Source organism: Haliotis asinina, chromosome 4, assembly GCF_037392515.1.
Source record: "Haliotis asinina isolate JCU_RB_2024 chromosome 4, JCU_Hal_asi_v2, whole genome shotgun sequence".
NCBI lineage: Eukaryota > Metazoa > Mollusca > Gastropoda > Lepetellida > Haliotidae > Haliotis > Haliotis asinina.
The window spans coordinates 74353107-74372903 of NC_090283.1; the positions used below are offsets into that span (position 1 = coordinate 74353107).

The window sequence follows — 19797 nt, forward strand, 5'->3', positions numbered from 1 at the left end:
TGTCTCAAACACCGTTCAAAGACTTCAGGAAATTTAAACTAATGCAGTGTTACAGAGTGCAGTGAGCGATAGTACTCGCACTTATGTCATCAGTCCACAGCGTCGCTCACTCTTTACAGTCATCACACACAATTGTGGAAGAACTGTGCTCCTTGCACACATTGCGGTAACATTCGCTGCACACCAACTTGGTCTTCCTATCCTTCTTGCTGTCACAGATGCAACATCGTCGACGCTTCACGGGGTCCTCTTCAGTATCTTGAGGTGCTCCATCAGGGAGGACACATCGCATGTCCTGTTGTATATCTCTTGATAGACCAACTGGGTTTGCCCTTCGTCTTTCAATCTGTGGACATATCAGGTCTTCAGCAACAGCCTGTAGATATGCACGTCTTCGATCATTGTTTGACACCTTCCATGCTGGATACTTCGTCTTCCAGATGACATATGCTGCTAGTCCTGCAATGTCAAGCATGTTGAAGAACATGACACGTGGCCAACGCTTTGTCTTGCGTTTGGTAGTATACTTGTGGGTCATATGATCCATAGTGTCAACTCCCCCTTTTTTGGCATTATAGAAGAGAATTATTTCTTTGGCGGACTGGTCCACCTCTTTGTCACTGTGCATGGTACTGAGCACTGTCACACACTTCCTCTTCTTACACTGATACGAGACAATTGTTGTCTTGTCATTGAACCCAAAAGTAGAGTCATGGAGCTGCCTGCCAGTCTTTGCAGTAAAATCCGTTGGAAGGAAGCGCTTGTTTTGTCGAACAGTTCCAACAAGTGTCAGTCCATTGGAGAGCAACTCCTTTGCAAGATGAAGATCAACAAAAAAGCAGTGATGTTCCTATTTGACTGGAAGAATGGACGACACAAGTCCAAAGTGATTTGTCTGCCTAGTCCAACTTGTCTGTTATGACCTTCTTTTCCAACATATGGGATGCATTTCAGAGGGTAGAAACTGTCAGAATCCACAATCCAAAAGAGCTTTATGCCATATTTGTCTGGTTTCATAGGCATATACTGGATGAAAGAACACTTCCCTCTGAAGGGAACCAGCTGCTCATCAACGGTCAGATTTGTGCCTGGAATATAGTGGCGGCCAAGACAGGAGTGGAATTTCTCCCAAACATCACGGAATGGGGCAAACTTGTCTTTTTCTTTTCTGGCTGACCTGGTGCATTTATCGTCAAACCGAAAAAATATTAAAAGTTCTTTAAATCTGCTTCGGGACATTGCAGCTCTGATCAAAGGAATACCATATGATTTGGTCCACAGTACTTCTCTCTTCTCTATTTTTGCCATAGGCACCATGAGAAAGAGGGGGGTGACCGGGCCTAATAGGCCCGGCTTGGCACTTAGTGGGTTAAAGATTTAATTTTCAAAATATTTTCTTTTTCGGAAAGAATAACCATATTTAGATTTCATTGGCATGTAACCGTCAAGAAACTTGACTAATACCTGGAATATGACATTTCATCATCCAACGGTTTTGCAGTTATTACATGATTTATGCCACTTCGGGTCCAAAAATACCCACTTGGCCTGATAAGGGTTAAAGTTCTGCTCAAGAAAGGATCACTACAATCAAATTTTGTTAAAATCAAACTTGTTGCCATGGTACCGCCAAAAATATTCTATTGAGAATTCCGAAACTCACCAGTACACCACCACCAGATTTATGTGCCAAGTTTGATGAAACAACATTGAACGGTTTTTATGTTCTGCTCTGGAAAAGATTAATGAGCACACATGAAGTCCATTTTAATACATAAAAAACGTAATATAAAGTCTATTTTACAATCAAAATCCATGTCCTTGTTGGTTCCAGGGCAAACAATTTGAACAGATTGTCTTTCACAAGGGAGCCATCATTTTTTTGTTAAAAGTCATGCTTAATTGGTTTTACCGCTAAATGGTAAATATCAATAATTTAGTGCAAAAGTTCACTTTTTACTTTATCAGGACTTATACTATTATCTCATATCACTTTTGAATAGTTGTGGAAAATCAAGTGACTTGTGTTCCCCTTCAACAGAAAAAAACACTTACCCCAACACGCTCCAACCTGCGCATATGCAATGGATGAACATGACCACACCTTTGACTCTTCAGTCTCTCATAAGTGCCAACAGGGTTAGACATCATGAGGGGCCAACATCAGTCAATCAGCGGCTAACTTGATCTGCAGACGGGCTAGCCATAGCTTCCCCATCCCCTTCACCATACTACCATCTCAAGCAATTTTGCGAGTCATCAAGAACCAAAGCTATCAGAATGCAAGATCTTCGGAGTTTGCTCGGCTTGATACTATTATCTTCTTCTTCTTGGATGATGTCACACTACAAAGATCCACGACCCGTGAAGGTTCCGGGGTAGAATAGGCCTTCAGCAACCCATGCTTGCCATAAAAGGCGACTCAGCTTGTCGTAAGAGGCAACTAACGGGATTGGGTGGTCAGACTCGCTGACTTGGTTGACACATTTCATCGGTTCCCAATTGCGCAGATTGATGCTCATGTTGTTGATCACTGGATTGTCTGGTCCAGACTCGATTATTTACAGACCTCCGCCAGATAGCTGTAATATTGCTGAGTGCGGCGTAAAACTAAACTCACTCACTCACTCACTCACAAAGATCCACAGTCCGACAAAGAATGTATGCTTTCACCCACGGTCAACCAGAAGAAGTACCAGGAGTCTGTCTCAGACCAGATCTGCTCAGCATCAGCAGACTCACCTTATTGCGTACACAGGGAAGGATTGACCAACTGGGACGTTCTGGAAGAAACCTTTAATCACAAAGTCATGAGGAATAGATATATCATCCAGGTGAACACAACGCCATTGCTCCAGTCTGTGTTGCACAGATACAGTATGCAGGAACCCTAAAACCACAGTTCATATATGCTATAGTCACTTCTATCCTTAGAGGGAATAGAAGGTATACCTCAAAGGATTCGACCCGTGGCTCTGCTGCCCAATTTTCTGGACTCCCAAGATTATCAGAAAAGTCCAGACTAATATGAAGAAGTTCAACAAAGATCACTTATTGAAGACAGAGATGTTCAGAATTCTCCGCCTTCTACAGCTGACGCAGATGATAGAACAGGACAAACTTCTGGCAAGCATGCTTAGATTTAACACATGCACATCAGCACGTGTCAGTCCACCCAGGGTCAAGGAAGTATCTAAGATTCCAACCATCAGTAATACCAGTGGAGGAGTCTACAGTTTGGCATTGTCATGGCCCATGTTTATTCACACGTGCAACCTGGACAACAGAGTAATGTACCTTCTGCCTAGACAACGGCATTAGTCACTTCAACAAGCTGTTATACTCAAACGTCAGTTGAATTTCACCCAACGATTGCTGCCCAACGTCAGTCCAATCACTCACCAAGAGGGGCAGACTTCAACTATATGACCCATTCCGAGATTTCTAACCTTGTTCCTGGACCAGCAGGACTTCTGACCACAAATGCCTCGTCACCTACTTCAGTATCTACAGTGGTGCACGATGAAATTGAAGGCCTGCACGGGGACCTTCTGAGGTCCAAACTGCATTTGCACGTATACGCGTCTCTACAGGTTTGGTGAACACAGGTGTAACATTAGGTCTGTGGTCTCCAAAAGACAAGCATTAATTGTAATTAATTTACATTAATTACCAACAATAGGCAGTTACCCGAGCCAATAACCCCTTGACTGTCCGATCAGTCATTGATGAGCAGGGCATCCAACTCAGCCAGCTAGCAGGCAGTTCAGTCCCAAAACTTCCAGATTGGTCAAACCCTCTTACTTATCCTCACATAAAGCAGACGCATCAAAACCTGGGTGTTTTCGATCTGCATGCATAGAGCATATGAAGAACTTGGCCAGGCGCGGCTATTTCAGCAGCGCAGGAGTCTCCCTGTCTCTATACAGATCTACCAGAAGCCTGTGTGATGATAAACAGATGAATGAGCCTTGTAGGGACGGGATTCCAGCAGACATACAACCAAACAACCTCAAAGGGTCTCAAGACTGGTCTCAGTCTTAGCACCTATCAGCATCATCTTGCTGAAGACTCCAAACTCACTCAGAAAGTCAGATATCCATTCTAAAGACCTCTGTCGCACCGGAGTTGATGAGAGATGTCAATGCATTGGTGCATCTTAGTCTCCGTTTGGAATTTACTGCCAAAAATCAGCCACACCTCTTTCACACCCCACCATTTTCTTTCATACTTAACAGTGAAGATACGGAAGACTTACCACTGCGGCTGGTCAGAGTCCTTCACATCTATATACGCAGAACGAGCACCAGACTTCAAAAGTTAAGTCCAGGGATAATCTACAACATCTTGTTAGAATCTGCCTGTTAAGACCTCCAATACATCCCGCTCATGAGAGATGTGTCAGCAGACGTATCGGGTTTTTTTTGGTTTTTGTTTTGTTTGTTTGTTTGTTTGTTTGTGTTTTCTTTTTTCATATTGTAACGATTAGACTATTTATTTGATTGTGTACACAACCAAGATTAGACGCGACCTCATACTCTGAGCAGGCATACTGCTTCCAGCTCCCAGCTCCGCAAACCTATTCACTACACATGCGTTATGGGCGCAGCACACCATAGGTGTTGAAACCAGTGTTTCCCTCAGCGCCGTGGGAAAATTGGTGAATTGTTTGAACTCGCGGGCATTTTTTCATCGCGTTTTTCTCAACTTACTTGTATAGGTTGAATTGGCATTTGTGATGATTTGTTTTGGTAAGTGCATACCGAAAGAAATCAGAATCTGCAAAGCTGTGTTTTACGAGGGTTGGCTGAAAAGTTCTAAGCCTCTTTGTGAAAAAAAGTTACAAAGTCCACGTTTGTAATTTATTTTTCTACATAGTCCCCTTCCAAGTTCACACACTTTTGCCAGCGATGCTGCAAGGCCCGACTCCCGGTCAGGAAGAAATCTTCTTCAGCTACCCTAAAAAAATCAGTCACAGCGGAAATGACGTCATCATTACTTGCAAAATGGCAAGTTCCTTTTTCATTTTGGGGAACAGGTGGAAGTCAGAAGGAGCCAAATCAGGTGAATAAGGAGGATGGTCAATGAGTTCAAAGCCACAATCGCGGATTGTTGACATGGCCACCACCGATTTCTGAACAAGCGCATTGTCTTGGTGGAAGAGGATACCTTTAGCGATCATCCATCGTCGTTTGGCTTTGATTGCTTCTCGCAACTGGTTCAGTAGATCAGTATAGTATCTGCCGTTGATAGTTTGACCTTTTTCAAGATAATCAATGAGCAGAATACCCCTGGAATCCCAAACGACTGATGCCATCACCTTTCCAGCTGAAGGAACAGACTTGGCTTTCTTCGGAGCTGGTGAATCAGGATGCTTCCACTGTTTTGACTGTAGTTTTGTTTCTGGTTGAAAGTGATGTGTCCAGGTCTCATCCATGGTTACAAATCGTGCCACAAAATCATCGGGATCTGCTTCAAAACGACGCAAATTGTCAAGGGACGTCTGGAGCCTGACACGTTTCTGTTCTGCTGTCAAGAGCTTTGGCACCCATCTTGCAGAAACTTTAGTCATTCCTAATTCGTTGGTGATAATATGCTCAACCCTCTCATGAGAGATGCCCACTACACTAGCAATATGTCGAGTAGTCAATTGTCGATCATCCATCAACATATCGAGCACTCGCGTGATGTTTTCTGGAGTGGTTCCTGTTGAAGGCCTTCCTGAGCGTGGGTCATCATCAAGGCTTTGTCTGCCACGCTTAAATTCTGCAGCCCACTTCTTTACTGTGGAAAAGGAAGGAGCATCATCACCTAGAGTGGAGACCATGTCAGTATGTATCTGTGTTGGCGACATCCCTTTCTTTTGCAAGTACTTGATGACTGCCCTGTATTCAGTTTTGTCCATTTCTGATGATTTCAAAGGGTAGGTTTACCAAAAGAGCTGTAGTTGAGATAAAACTATTAGTACGTTTGTAGTTCTTGTGTCTATGATTCACTAAATGATTGTCCTCATTGGTGGCAAACACCTGTCTCTACCTGGTGGGGAAAAACCACTCAGGCTGAGAACTTTTCAGCCAACCCTCGTACGTTGCATGTGACCTTTAAGTTCAACCATTTTCATTTGAGATTATTTGCGAACACAAACTAAATTCATACCATGAACACATGCAAATGTTGTACAGCATGTCAAAAAGGCAGCTTACATGCAGACAGGTCATATAATGGGTCAGTCATTCCTCCACAGCCTGTACTCCCATCTCCAACTTAGTGGGTCTGGATGGAGAAGGAGAGTAGTCAGTAAGTTCTCTACTGACGACTCTACCATGCACCAACATGTTAGGAGTGGGTATCTTCTCTCTACAAAGGGGTGTAACCCCTGGTGCACGTGCAAACAGTCTTCACTTCCATGCACTGGTGTGAGAACCAGTATTCCTAACACTGGCTCGGCGATGTTTTCAAGATATTTAATCAGTGTTTTAAAAAATATATCGCCTCAGTAGGTTACCGATGACATGCCTATAGCTGTAACAGAAGCCAGAAAAGGCAAATTATTATTTATCCACTGCACATGCGCAAATGAAATTATTTTGCGTGTCTCTATATCCTAAAATGTTCTCCACGTACCAGTCTATAAATGTACAAAATTTCATGCTTTTATTACTGACTGAACATTTTATCTGCTTAACCGCACTACAACGTATTCAGTCAACACCTTATATTCATTGATTCCACTGACATTTCCCTCACAAAGCTGAGGGGATTTTTGGAATTATCACCTAGACTAAGTTAACACATTCACAGGATGTTAAGACTTTGTGGTCTGTGAACTTTGTTCTCATCCAGTGACATCATCAAAGAACAAAGCTTCAAAACAACAATAGCATAACTGGAAACATGTTTAATCAATGTTTGTGGCAGAGATAATACATTTCAGGAGGGCGAAGCACTAAATGTGCCATCTAGAATTTCTTCATGACAACAGATCAATGTCATACTAAAAACCTTTTTAATTGACGCTTTGCGATAAAGCTGATATTGGTCCGAAGAGATGGGAATTACGAAAGGGATTTTCTTCAGTCTAAGTAAACTTAGTCTCAGTACTTTTCGTTACACTCCACCACTGAGTCTAATAAAACCTTATGGTCGTGTCAGGTAACCTTTGAGATTGACCAAATCGCGAAAGTGCATATTCGCACATACCTTTTGAACTTTTTATCTCGAAAAGGTTCGTACCCGAATGATTCCGAATGTGATTTAGCTTACGCTCGCTTCCAGGTGATGCACACGGCTTACGTACAACCATGACAACGGTGAGTAAACAGTCGCTGAAAATGGTGTTTTTGGCAATATTGATTCATGCCATCTTGCAGAAATATTAGCTAATGGTAACCATGTCAACAGAAATCCCAAAGCGTATATACTGCAGGTCAAATAATTGTGTTATATGCGGATTTGTTTGTGGAGAGATCTGTGTCAGTGACCTGAATGTTTTGAAAGTCCCTCCGATCCCTAAATAGTAGCCGTTGTCTGATTGGTTAAATCTATTTAACCGTCTCGCGTTTGATTGGATGGTCATTGGTTGCTCAAAGGTTACCTGACGCGTCCTTCTACTAGGTTTTGTTAGACTCAGTGGTGGAGTGTAACGAAATACACTGAGACTAAGTTTACTTAGACTGGGATTTTCTGGTTAAAGTGACAGTTTCAACTTAATATCAGACCATAGAAACAATGTTGTTAAATATATAGAGTTCAAAGTTACCAGTTATTAAGTTTATTAGGTAGTAGTCGGCATGGTTCCCCACATTTGGGTATGAATCATCCAAAATATACATTTCATGGGGTCCAGGGCAGGTGAAGCTGGGTTATGTTTTATTTCATGCGACTCTAGTGTCATTTTATATTTTGTTTCAGAAGAACTTAGTTCCTATTTAACATTTAGACAGACAGCGTTTATTCAATAAAGAGGTGTTCGACCCATAATACAATCAGATGACAATGTATTTAGTGGGTGTGCTGCAGTTGTATCTCCTGGAGTTTATCAGTATGTGTATATGATATAAGTATATGCCAACATTGAATATTTATTTTTGCTTTGGAGGAGATTTACAAAAGAGTAATAAGTATGTGGTTCTTTTGTGAACGTTGTTGTATATTTACTCCTAAGTTCATCATTCACATTACAAATAAATAATACATGATATTCATTTTCTGTATAACGCTGACCTGCTTTTACAAGGACATAGTCTTTCATTATATTCAATTACATTGTACCTGCCGTATTCAACTGCAATATTACAATTACTGCATCTAAACCTTGACATAGCAATTCTTAAATGTATGGAGATGTCACAACGCAAATATCTTTTAATATTGTACAAAGTTTTAGAGTCCTTTTAAAATATACATTTCAGAGATTCTCCGACTGATGAACACCAAGATTGTTTTAAGTTATTCCCTTGCCTAAGCTTGACTAGAGAAGCAAAATGCTCCACATTTCCAATTTCTTCACTTGGCCAAGCATAACCAAATCCAATTTGAAACAGTATGTGTCTAACTATTTGCTACCCAGCTTAAGCTGTCTAATGATCTTAACATTCATGTGGGAGTTAATTTTGTGGCATATGTATAAGTCTTGACCTGTACAAATGGTGTAATGAAAATCTGCCACACTCTCCAAGAACTATACCATTTAACGTATTTTTTAAAAACTTTTTACATGTATACTGCTTAATACTTCATTTGGAAATATATCTTTTCAGTAATAGTTTTAGTTTTTAAATATGACGTAACGGTTGTTTTACTAAGAATAAACTTTGTAAAGGAAAAAGAAAAACTGAGGCTCCAGGGGGATTCGAACCCTCGACCTTCTGCTTACTAGGCAGACGCTCTAACCAACTGAGCTATAGAGCCTCGCTTGGACCTTGGGTGTTGCCTTGCCATATATAAATCTACGTAAAAGGCCCGCTAGTCGATACTTTCCTGGTAATAAGTCTAAATTTATTTATTGTCATATACGTGGAAGATGAATGTATGGCGAATTCAATCGCAAAATTACCCTTTCACTTCAGAAAAATAACATATTCGACCACCCTTTTATTGTACGGAATATAACGGAAATGGCCGACTCTGCCTGGAATTCACCTCCGTGACGTCACGCAAGGGAAATTCCTAACATTTTCGTTCAGCCATGTTTATATTGTGACTCAAAGAACACGATCATGAATAGGCAACTTTGGGGGCATGTAGGGCAGTGTATGATGACGTATTGATGAAACCAAGCATAAACATTCTTTAAAGAAACTGACGGTAAGTTAACGGAGATTAAATTGCACGGTGTGATGGTTACCGCACATGCAGATTCAAACTGTCTGCAGGTGCCTGTTTTGGTCTCCCAGTCGGAGACTTTGTCGGCTGTTGGTTTAAGGTGTCAGACCTATATACAACACGTGACAGTTTGTGGAGAGAGAATAATTTAATCTTTACATTTTCCTGTAGTACACCAGTTTACCCGTGCTTACAAATATTTGAGCTACCAATGGAAAACTTTACAACCGGCTCATGAAGGCACAAAGTACTGGCTTTCGGCAGCATATTTATTTTATTGAGTTATTATTTGATTTGAGTTTGTTTTAAAAATGCTGCATTAAAACTACTTTTGAATGTGATTAAGTACTATTATAACTGGCATTTACATAATCACTGTAACGTCATAACATTTAATAATAGTAATGGAATGGTGACCGTGATGATCATGCAGGCATTGCTGGTTCAGTTTATGGCAGTACATGGCAGGTATTCACACTGTTCATGTACAGACATTGATGTAAGATGACAGATTGGCAAGATTCATTTGATCCAGACTAAAAATAGGTTTACCATGCTTAAAACAAAGCAAATAAAAATTTGTTTACATCCATGCTTAGTCTACATCAATAATGTTGTCAACGCATTTATAACACAATGTTTCCCCCAAATCCTGGAAATCTGACCATTAATTTCAAACAGTGGACTGAATACTGAAGTGTTGTGACAGCATGATTTTCATGTTTAATGATCTGAAAAGAAAGATTTGTTTCCACCTGTAGTTCATTAAATTATTTTGAAAAGGACCAACATAAATCATTCTGCTAAATAAAGTCAGCTGAGTGACAGTCACCATTATTATGATTTTGAGTTTATAGTTTTATACACATCTGTCATCTCTTCCGACGTTCCAGGATTATGCTGACTAGCTATAATATAACAGGAATACTCATTCTTGGAAAGTTTTTGTGTGTCGCATTCAAAAGTTGAACAATGTAATTTGATATGGTTGTATTGAAATTTCTTTTTGAAATGTCTTATCAGTCCTGGGGTACTCATTTTGAACAAAGGCCATGTCTTGTGACCTCAGTGGGGTGGGGACATTTTCTTTGAACAAACACCATGTCTTTGTGACCTCAGAGGGTGAGGGGAGTAGCGTTGTGGTTAAGGCGTTCGCTTCTTACGCTGAAGACTTGGGTTGAATTCCCCACATGGGTACTGTGTGTAAAGCCAATTTCTGGAATATTGCTTATGAAGGCATAAAACCATACTCACTCACTCATAATAAGTTGGCGCATGAAAGAACATATTTAATGGTCAATATGTATCTGGTAACTTGTGAAGGGCCAGGTCAGAATTCGTCTCCTGCTACCCATGCTCTTTATTTGAGGTGACTAACTGGCCAGTCATTGTCAGTTGATCCCAACTGCATGGATTGGTGGTCATGTTATCGGTTATTGTATAGTCACTTGATTGTTAGCAGGACCATGCTATAAAGCAATAACGTTACTGAAGATACTGTGTGTTCCGTTAACCATCAAGGAAGCAAACAATCTTGATTGTATGAATAGGCACCTTGAGCTAGTTGTTTTGCTCCATGTGAATTTGGCATATGGAAAGACAAACATTTAAGAAAAGACATGTATTGTTTGATAATAACCAAGAAAGCGTCTCATGCAGTATGTCTCAGAAAATTATGTGATAAACAACTCTCAAAGTAGACTAACAACTTGTCTCTGAAATGATTATATTTTACAGAAAAAAGGCTCAGAGTGAAAAAATTGTTTATAATGACAAGAAGCCTTGAGACTTTCTTCCCTGAAGCTGTGGAAATCTAGACTTGCCATATTTTCTAGACTTTACTGGCATTGGCTTTATTGGAATTGTTTGCTACAGGGTCTCTATGACAGACTGTTCCTCATAGTTTCATTGATTCATGTTCAAAGTGTTGAGACAGATTCTGACTAACAGTTTTTCACTGAAGCGTCACTACGACGCTTCAGTAAGTTAAACAGGGATTGGGAAAGGTAGGAGCCATGTGCCATTTTGCACATTTGAATAAAAAGTGGCCCTGTAAAATTTTGGAGTTTACTATTGATACAAGGGAAGGCCCATTCTTAATTCAGAAAATGTCTAATAATCTTGAAAATAACCCATTGTCAAAGTTCTCTTTCTTAATCCCTGGTTAAATAATGTTTTTTTTTTAAGTTTCCATGGCATCAGCTTGGATGTAGACTGACATTTAGATAATGCTCACTTCCAGAACAGATATCCAAAGTTGATCTGGCTTTTTGAAGGCGTGCATGTATAAGAGTATTGTTTTTCAGGGTACAACTTTGCACAGTGGCGGGGGAATTGAAATAAGAAGACTTTTGATTATTCCTTGTGTTGCCAAAGAAATTAAATGCAAGTGTGAGGTGGGAATTTCAGAGCAAAATATGGACCTCCTGACTTAGAGGCATTGGTTTTCTTACATGTTCTAATTTATTTCTCTACTGTATCTTGCATATTTCACATCTGGAACCCTGTACAGAACATGACTCCATGAGCCTGTTATTTGTTTCCACAGGTATTTTCTTGATTACGGTTCGTACTGCAGGAATATTTAATTACACTCTTAATTTCAGATCATGAAGTCAGATATCACTTGTCTCTTAAATGGCATTTCTAATATCAGATATATCCTGTCATACTGTTATCAACTGACTTAGTCTTACAGGTAAAAATGAAAATTCTAATTGTACAGTGTTCTTTGCTTTAATCAAGTACCCAGCATTAAAGCGAGTGAGTGGATTCTTTGCCGCCTTTAGCACTGTTCCAGGGAACACCAAACATGGGCTTCATGTACACATATGGAGAATCGAACACAGGCCATTCAGTGTGACACGTTTTATAACCATACAACAAAAATCTTTTATATGGCTATGGGTTTTCATATACTGTATTTTTACGAGCTGAAGTTGCGTCAGTTATCTATCTTGTAGCAACAAGCCTTATATGACGGTAAACCTATATATGGATATATGGATATCTCTTTTCATGAGCTATACAGTAGAGACGGCCAATCTCGCAGTTGACATTTACGCAGCAGCAGACATTTAGTAAGAGCTGTTTAAAAAATATCCCTTGAGTTCATTGTAAACATGTGCATATGTAAACATCTTATCAATTGACATGATAAAGCATTGCCGATAGCGCATTCCTTTGACATGATTAATGAAGGACTATATTTAGTTGTACTGCTGATCTGTGATAATGATTTGTGTGCCTTAAATGGTTATATATCCTGGCTGTGTAATAAACATAAGTTCTAACAATTACAGCAGGTCTGATAAACCACAGTTTCCTCATGCCTTTGCTAAATTACTCAATAAATTGAGTTTTCACTCAAGCTGACAATAACTTGAGCCCTATTAGTTAGTGATAAGAATCCAGTCTGCGAGACCCCCTCTGTGTTTGTTCTGTGGAGGGTGGAATGTGCTGGAGTCCAGGGAGGTATTTATCTTATTATAGGATAATAGCGTGCGGTATGTCATTCTTTGTGGCACAGTGGACAACATTCCTTTCTCAGTACTGCTCGCCACACAACTTATCTTACATGTGTAGGCGATCTTTTGTTAGCATTAGCTATCAGTGTCCATCGAGTTTATAATGTTAGCAGGCTGTGGAATCAAGACAGAATTTCATCAAGGCATCTTGTCCATGGAGATTTTAGTTTTGTTGAATAATACTTACTCAGTGCTTTTCTTTATGAAATCAACTGTTTGGTCACATCACTAGTGTTAATACTAATTTAAATACTTGAGTTATGATATGTATGTGCTAGTTTTGTTATTTTAAGAAATTTCAACGTTCCATGAGGCCAGTCTCACGTGGGGTGATTACTGATGACCGAAATGTCTGGGAGACATCTGATGGTCTAATGAAATTTGATTGGGTATAGCTCTGTAGTATGATTTATAGCTTAGCTCTTGACAGAACTTTTGAAAAATTGGTGAAGACTTAACATATGAATTGATAAATTGATCGATATATAATGTCTATATATGCTGAGCCAAAAAAAGTAGGAATCATGAATAGTTTTGTGGATAACACTGATATGTTCTTGTAGTGAAGGCTGAACTCTGTTTTGAATAAGATTAAGGAGTAGTACACATGTAGGACAGAACTTATGGAGGAATCTCCTGGTGAAAGAGTAAGAATATAGCATATGTATACAGTAGAATCTGTCTAAACTGGCACCTCATTGGGACTGAAGAAATAGTCCAGTTTAGACAATGTGCTGGATTGTAGAACTGATGACAAATGTACAAGCCACTCATAGGCCTGAGATTTTATGCCAGTGTTGACAACTTGCCAGATTGGACAGAGGCCCGTTTTGACAGCTTCCACTGTACACTGAAAAGCTGACATTTGTAAATTATGCCCAATAAGACTGAACACAAATTTCATTAAGTATCCCCCAATATAGACCCTTAACATGTTTTGTGAAGGATTTTTAAACAAATAAATAGAAATAGTATGTGTCTACTGATGTCAGCGATATCAACACACGTTGATAAAGGTACAGATATCCAAGGTTTGCCAAGGATATTTTTATCTTTATCAATGAATGTTGATATAATTGATATCAGACACAAGGATGAGATTCTTTTACTTCTTCATTAGTATTCAATGAAAAATGTACATCTCTAAACACTGTACTACCATGAGACTTGCAGTGCAGTGATGTCATAGCATTGTGACATGACATTGTGGACATGTAGCATTATACAAAATACCAGTACCTCTTAGATATATCATCTCATACAAGTGATATCTCCCATGGAGCACACGTTTTGATGATAAATTGTCTTTGGCTACTATTTTTGATTATTAATGATTGGAAACAAACTTCACAGATGCTGAAATTATATCATTTATTTTAATGGAGATTCTTTTTTGTTTCAAATGAAAAAGGTACCTGTGAATTACACAGTGTTCAGTACAAGGAGAGAAGTATGAGGTTTGTGAAGTGAGTCAAGGTTAAAGATAAGGTGCTAGACAGACAGTCAGACACACTTTGCAATACATGAGAAAGTCTACAGCAAAATTCTTGGTATCAGTGAATCATGTATGGACATTGTTTAATTATGACTGTTTTCCATTTCTGGTACTTGTAAATCATTCTTTTGTAGCTGATGTACATGTACATGATTCAAGTGTTTATGAAAATGCTTACAGTAAAATACTGCCTGTTGTCAAGAGAGCTGGCTGTATACCGTAAAGTATTGCCTGTTCTCAAGGGCATTTCCTTTATACTGTTAAGTATTGCCTTTTGTCAAGGGCTCTGGCTTTATACTGTGAAGTATTGCCTGTTGTCAAGGGCCCTGGCTTTATACTGTGAAGTATTGCCTGTTGTCAAGGGCCCTGGCTTTATACTGTGAAGTATTGCCTGTTGTCAAGGGCCCTGGCTTTATACTGTTAAGTATTGCCTTTTGTCAAGGGCTCTGACTTTATACTGTTAAGTTTTGCCTGTTGTCAAGGGCCCTGGCTTTATACTGTGAAGTATTGCCTTTTGTCAAGGGCTCTGACTTTATACTGTTAAGTTTTGCCTGTTGTCAAGGGCTCTGACTTTATACTGTTAAGTTTTGCCTGTTGTCAAGGGCCCTGGCTTTATACTGTTAAGTATTGCCTGTTGTCAAGGGCCCTGGCTTTATACTGTGAAGTATTGCCTGTTGTCAAGGGCTCTGACTTTATACTGTTAAGTTTTGCCTGTTGTCAAGGGCTCTGACTTTATACTGTTAAGTTTTGCCTGTTGTCAAGGGCCCTGGCTTTATACTGTTAAGTATTGCCTGTTGTCAAGGGCCCTGGCTTTATACTGTGAAGTATTGCCTGTTGTCAAGGGCCCTGGCTTTATACTGTTAAGTTTTGCCTGTTGTCAAGGGCCCTGGCTTTATACTGTGAAGTATTGCCTTTTGTCAAGGGCTCTGACTTTATACTGTTAAGTTTTGCCTGTTGTCAAGGGCCCTGGCTTTATACTGTTAAGTATTGCCTGTTGTCAAGGGCCCTGGCTTTATACTGTGAAGTATTGCCTGTTGTCAAGGGCTCTGACTTTATACTGTTAAGTTTTGCCTGTTGTCAAGGGCCCTGGCTTTATACTGTGAAGTATTGCCTGTTGTCAAGGGCCCTGGCTTTATACTGTTAAGTTTTGCCTGTTGTCAAGGGCCCTGGCTTTATACTGTGAAGTATTGCCTGTTGTCAAGGGCCCTGGCTTTACACTGTTAAGTTTTGCCTGTTGTCAAGGCTGCTGGCTTTATACTGTGAAGTATTGCCTGTTGTCAAGGGCCCTGGCTTTATACTGTGAAGTATTGCCTGTTGTCAAGGGCCCTGGCTTTATACTGTGAAGTATTGCCTGTTGTCAAGGGCCCTGGCTTTATACTGTGAAGTATTGCCTGTTGTCAAGGGCCCTGGCTTTACACTGTTAAGTTTTGCCTGTTGTCAAGGCTGCTGGCTTTATACTGTGAAGTATTGCCTGTTGTCAAGGGCCCTGGCTTTATACTGTGAAGTATTGCCTGTTGTCAAGGGCTCTGACTTTATACTGTGAAGTATTGCCTGTTGTCAAGGGCCCTGACTTTATACTGTGAAGTATTGCCTGTTGTCAAGGGCCCTGGCTTTATACTGTGAAGTATTGCCTGTTGTCAAGGGCCCTGGCTTTATACTGTGAAGTATTGCCTGTTGTCAAGGCTGCTGGCTTTATACTGTGAAGTATTGCCTGTTGTCAAGGGCTCTGGCTTTATACTGTGAAGTATTGCCTGTTGTCAAGGGCCCTGGCTTTATACTGTGAAGTATTGCCTGTTGTCAAGGGCTCTGACTTTATACTGTGAAGTATTGCCTGTTGTCAAGGGCCCTGACTTTATACTGTGAAGTATTGCCTGTTGTCAAGGGCCCTGGCTTTATACTGTGAAGTATTGCCTGTTGTCAAGGGCCCTGGCTTTATACTGTGAAGTATTGCCTGTTGTCAAGGCTGCTGGCTTTATACTGTGAAGTATTGCCTGTTGTCAAGGGCCCTGGCTTTATACTGTGAAGTATTGCCTGTTGTCAAGGCTGCTGGCTTTATACTGTGAAGTATTGCCTGTTGTCAAGGGCTCTGACTTTATACTGTGAAGTATTGCCTGTTGTCAAGGGCCCTGGCTTTATACTGTTAAGTATTGCCTGTTGTCAAGGGCCCTGGCTTTATACTGTGAAGTATTGCCTGTTGTCAAGGGCCCTGGCTTTATACTGTTAAGTTTTGCCTGTTGTCAAGGGCCCCCTCTGTCTGTCTGTCTCAGTCTCTCTTTTTCTCTCTTTCTCTCTCTCTGTGTGGGTGTGAGAGAGAGAGAGAATGAATGAAAGAATGAATGAGGTTGGAATCATTGACGGTAAAGATGTCATTCATATGAAAAATGGTAGAAACAAAATATCTCCCGAGTCAGCTTTCCATCTCAATAAGCAAATATGTAGTTAGGTGATAAATAAAAATAGAAGATCTTTTATTTGAAGGCAAATGTTTTAGGAAGAGTATTATTTTGTATTTGTAATTAAATCACAAATGATGCTCTATGTAGATGAATTTTATATGAGATGCTGATTTAGATTCGAGACCTCTATTGAAGTGCAATAGAGCAGCCCTCACCAATATGTCCAAATATATACAGTTTTTAGTGAGCCAAACAGAGTTATGGTATTTGTGACTAAATTATAAATTTACTTCAGTTGTGATGCAATTGTTTTATTTGTTGTAAAGAGTGTTTCATTTCTAAAGAACACGTATCTTGGAAGTACATTTTTTAATTAAATGATGCAAGAATGAAAATTAGAAAAATATCCTGACAGATGTGCATTTATCACTTAAATGATAAAAGAATGTAAAGAAAAAAATATATTCACAGATGTGCATTTTTAAATTAAACTATAAAATAAAACTTAATTTTGTACAAATATCTTGCTGCATCCTTCAAACCTACAATATTCCTACATCTGCAAAAAATCAGATACTCCTGGGAAACAGAATATTTGTCTTAAATAGCACTAATGAGGAAGTAATGTTATTCCACAAGAATGTAAAAGTACTCAGCAGGACTACATATTTTGTCATGTTTGCCCAGACAAATAATCACATTTTTGTATCTTTTTGACCTGGATGGCATGTATTTGAAGCCACTTTTGAAATTTGACATGACTGAGACATAAATAGTTAATGGCAGCGTGTGTCCTTCTGTGTTTGAGGCGAGCTGTGAACATGCTTAGTTACCGATGTAATTTTCTAATTTGGGTGCACTCCTGCTGGTCTGACTGATGTTTGGATATAAGCAGAGTGGTGTCATTAGCAGCAGGCCGACTTGTCTGCTTAACAATGTGTTATTGTTGTTGGTGGTTACGTGTTGTGTGCATATCAGAAGTTATCACCGGTTCTCGACAGCTTAACTGGTAAATACGTAACTTATTCTCTTGTCAGTGTTTAATTTGAAGTCTTTCACTTGTTGTGTTAGTTAATTTACAGCAATGTGGGAAGTCACTGTTTAAAATGAAAGTTCTTTGGCATTGACATTTTTCTGTTTGAAACAGGAAGTCCTCAGAATGTGAAGTTTTATGTACAGGATTGTCCTGATTTGGTCACGCACATACACAGACGCACGCACGCACGCACGCACACACAGAGAGAGAATTTATTCTGGACCTGTACAGTAACATGTCTCTGTAGGAATTACGGTATATTACTTTAAAAAATATGTGTGTGAAAAAAAAACGTGTGGCGATACAGACAATGGCAATTATGTTATGCTTGATAAGGATATCAGGATTTTATACTCTTGGATTGGGATACAGACTGTTGAAGCTAAAACAGCACATTGCAGGCAACAATATCGTATTTATTATATATTTGAAGAAAATTGATGGAAATATAGAGATAATCATCAAAATATTTTGCAGTACAAAATTCCTGGCAACGTACATGATTCAAATACCTACACTTTTTAAAAGATCATTTAGTTTAACTCATCACTTTTAATGTATATTGGGACGATGGGGTAGCCTAGTGGTTAAAGCGTTCGCTCGTCACACCAAAGGCCTGGGTTCGTTTCCCGACAATGGTACAGTGTGTGAAGGATGTTAAAACTTTTCACTCACTCATTCTTTGTGACTGACATCCTCAATATCCACCATGATATAACAACTGTCTTAAGATATTAGTAAAGCAAAGATTACTATATTAAGCCGACAGTTCCTTAATGTAGTACTATTGTGTTCTCAATCACATAAACATGTATGCAAATATTGCATTATGAGCAAGTTGAATGTGTAACAAAGGTGTAAAATAGACTGTATTCACAATTTGTTTTAGTGATTGGAACATGTGATTAGCTTACATTTGCTGAAGTAGCATGTACATGTCAGCTGAGCAGTTGGTAGGATCAACATTCTCGACGTTGAACGTGAAGCTGATGCAGCATGATTAAGTTCAAATTCTGTTCAAAGTTGTTCGGAGGTAGGATAGACATGGCCACTCAACCTTCAATATTCATGCTAGTCTGCTGTTGCTGTGTGTCCCAGCTTTAAGTCAGTGAGTTTAGTTTAATGCCTTATTCAGCAATATTTCAGTATATGGCAGCGGTCTGTAATTAATCAATCCTGGACAGGCATTCCAGTGATCAACAGAATGAGCATCAGTTTATGCAACTGGGACGTAATAATGTGTATCAACCAAGTTAGCGAATCTGAACACCAAGTGGTGTTAGCCATATCTGATAACAAGTACGTGATACTGAAGATAAAGCGGATTTTCACAGGTACCTGTATATGACTATATGATGGGAGCTAGTCATTCAGACCTTGAAAAAGGCATGTCTAGTACATCCTGTTATAATGTGTGGCTAGAAAGTCAGGGCCCATTTTCATATTTTGTGAGTGTAATTTCCGGACCGTTTTCTGTAACATTTCAGTGACTAGTATTTTGTCTAAATGAATGTCTGTCTGCATGTCATCTAGGCTGGACCAGGCATCCAGGCTTCCGTTTCACAAAGCTATCATAGCATACTGTCGTAAGTCTATTCTGAAGTAAAGGAGGTATGATTGCTATGAGAAATGCTATGAGGTCTTAAGCTTACAAGAGCTTTGTGACATGGGGCCGTGCGTTTGACATTACGAGCATCAATCTATACAGCTTACAATTTACAATCTACAAGACACCAAACCGGACCATCTGAATAGCTGCCTCTCAGTTGTGACTGGAACCGCTATCCTCTAATCCAGAATTACCCCACTTGTGTTCACACGTACCCCTGCTTGATAGGTTTTATTTTTAACCATATTTTCTTGAAATTCAAGTGTGACTGTTTAGGTATATATAATGATACTTTTCTTTAATTTAATGAACCAATCAGAGCACAGCTTTAATCACAGAATTTCATTACAAATTGGTAACTAGGCCAGACCAATTTGTTTCTTGTTTTATGGATTCACTGGTCGTATTTT

General features: G+C 39.5%; 1 protein-coding gene and 1 non-coding gene across 3 annotated transcripts in view; one reads left to right on the plus strand and one right to left on the minus strand.

Annotated features, from left to right (window-relative positions):
- Nucleotides 1-8836: 8836 nt before the first annotated feature.
- Nucleotides 8837-8910, minus strand: Trnat-agu (transfer RNA threonine (anticodon AGU)). The gene has a single exon. It is a non-coding gene; the product is annotated as a tRNA-Thr (tRNA).
- Nucleotides 8911-9168: 258 nt separating this feature from the next.
- Nucleotides 9169-19797, plus strand: part of LOC137281864 (angiomotin-like) — a 28666-nt gene continuing 18037 nt past the window's right edge. The window contains exon 1 of one of the 2 annotated variants that reach the window (XM_067813526.1): nucleotides 9169-9306. The gene's annotated coding sequence lies outside the window, so the exon portion shown is untranslated. The remainder of the gene's footprint in view (nucleotides 9307-19797) is intronic. The other variant, XM_067813524.1, reaches the window with a different exon arrangement.